A 2,319-nucleotide genomic window follows, 5' to 3' on the forward strand; every position below is an offset into this window, starting at 1 on the left:
GAGCAGAGATAAATTACAGAAGTGAAAATCAATGAAATCAAAAGTTGGTTCTTTGAAAAGACAACAAAATGGACTGACCTTTAGTTAGATGAAGTAAGAAAAAAAGAGAGAAGACTCAAATTACCTTATAACTAAACCCAAAGCTATCAGAAGGAAAAAAAAAATTCTAAAGATTAGAGCAGAGATAAACAAAATAGAGAATTAAAAAATAGAGAAAAATCAATGAACTCAAAAGTTGGTTCTTTGAAAAGATAACAAGGGCTGGGTGTAGTGGCATATGCCTGTAATCCCAGCACTTTGGGAGGCTGAGGCAGGCGGATCATCTGAGGTCAGGAGTTCGAGACCAGCCTGAGCAACATGGTGAAACCCCATCTCTACTAAAAATACAAAAATTAGCCGGGTGTGGAGCCAGGTGCCTGTAATTCCAGCTACTGAGGAAGCTGAGGCATGAGAATCGCTTGAACCTGGGAGGCGGAGGTTGCAGTGAGGTGAGATTGTGCCACTGCATTCCAGCCTGGGAGACAGAGCAAGACTCCGTCTCAAAAAAAGAAAGAAAGAAAGAAAGAAAGTAAAGATAAGATAACAAAATTGACAGAACTTTAGCTAGATGAAGTAAGAAAAAAAGAGGACTCAAATTACTAAAATCTGAAACAAAAGTGGGGACATTACTACTAATTCTACAGAAATAAGAAGGATTTTAAAAGAGTATCACGAGCAATTGTGCACTAATACTGGATAGCCAAGATGGAATATGGACAAATTCCTAGAAACACAAAAACTACAAAGATTAAATCATGAAGAAAGAGAAAATCTGAATAGATTCATAACTAGTGAGGAAATTAAATCCATAACCAAACATCTCCCAACAAAGAAAAGCCCTGGACCTCGTGGCTTTACTGGTAAATTCTACCAAATATTAAAATAAGAGTGAACATCAAATCCTTCCAAAACTTTTAAAACTGGAAACACCTTTTTTTAATTTAAAAAAAATTGTTTTGAGACAAGGTCTTGCTCTGTCACCTAGGCCGGAGTGTAACGGTACGACCACAGGTCACCATAGCCTCACCCTCCCAAGTAGCTGGGACCACGAGCACATGCCTGGCTAATTTTTCAAATTTTTTGTAGAGCTAGGGTCTCCTTATGTTGCCCAGGCTGGTCTCAAACTCCTGTTCTCAAGTGATCCTCCCACCTCAGCCTCCTAAAGCACTGGGATTACAGGCGTAAGCCACCACACCTGGCCAGCCATATCAAATCCTAAGGAACCCTAAATAACCAAAACAATCTTGAAAAAGAAAAACAAAGCTGTAGGACTCATACTTCCTGATTTCAAATCTTACTGCAAAGCTTCAGTAATCAAAACAGTGTGGTACTGGCAAAAAGACAGACATATAGACCAATGGAATAGAAATAGACAGACATATAGCCCAGAAATAAACCCTTGCAAAAATGGGAACATGAGTTCTGACAAGGATACCAGGACCATTCAACGGGGAAAGGACAGTCTTCACAACAATGATGCTGGGAAACCTGGATATCCACATGCAAAAGAATAAAGTTGGACTGTTATCTAACATCACCTACAAAAATTAACTCAACATGGACCAAACACCTTAATGTAAGACCTAAGACTGTAAAACTCAGAAGAAACCATAGGGCGAATCTTCATGACATTGGTTTTGGCAATGATTTCTTGGCTATGACAATAAAGGCACAGGCAACAAAAGAAAAAAACAGGTAAATTGGATTTCATCAAAATTTTAATACTTCTTATATCAGAAAACATTGTCAACAGAGTAAAAAGGCAACCCATGGAGCAGATATTTACAAACCATGTATCTGATAAAAGATTAATAGCTAGGGCTGGATGTGGTGGCTCACACCTGGAATCCTAGCACTTTGGGAAGCTGAGGTGGGTGGATTGCCTGAACTCAGGAGTTCAAGAACAGCCTGGGCAACATAGTGAAAACCCGTCTCTACCAAAATACCAAAACTTTGTGAGGCATGGTGGTGCGTGCCTATAGTCCCAGCTACTTGGGAGGCTGAGGCACAAGAATTGCTTGAATCTGGGAGGTTGCAGTGAGTCATTGTAGCACTGCACTCCAGTCTGGGTGACAGAGCGAGACTCTGTCTCAAAAAAAAAAAAAAAGATTAATAGCTAGAATGGGCTGGATGAGTTGGCTTACACCTGTAATTCCAGCAGTTTGGGAGGCTGGAGTGGGTGGCTTACTTGAACTCAGGAGTTTGAGACCAGCCTGGCCAACATGGTGAAACCCCATCTCTACTAAAAATAACAAAAATTAGCCCGGCCTGGTGGAAGGC

Source organism: Pan troglodytes, chromosome 16 (genome assembly GCF_028858775.2).
Source record: "Pan troglodytes isolate AG18354 chromosome 16, NHGRI_mPanTro3-v2.0_pri, whole genome shotgun sequence".
Classification (NCBI taxonomy): domain Eukaryota; kingdom Metazoa; phylum Chordata; class Mammalia; order Primates; family Hominidae; genus Pan; species Pan troglodytes.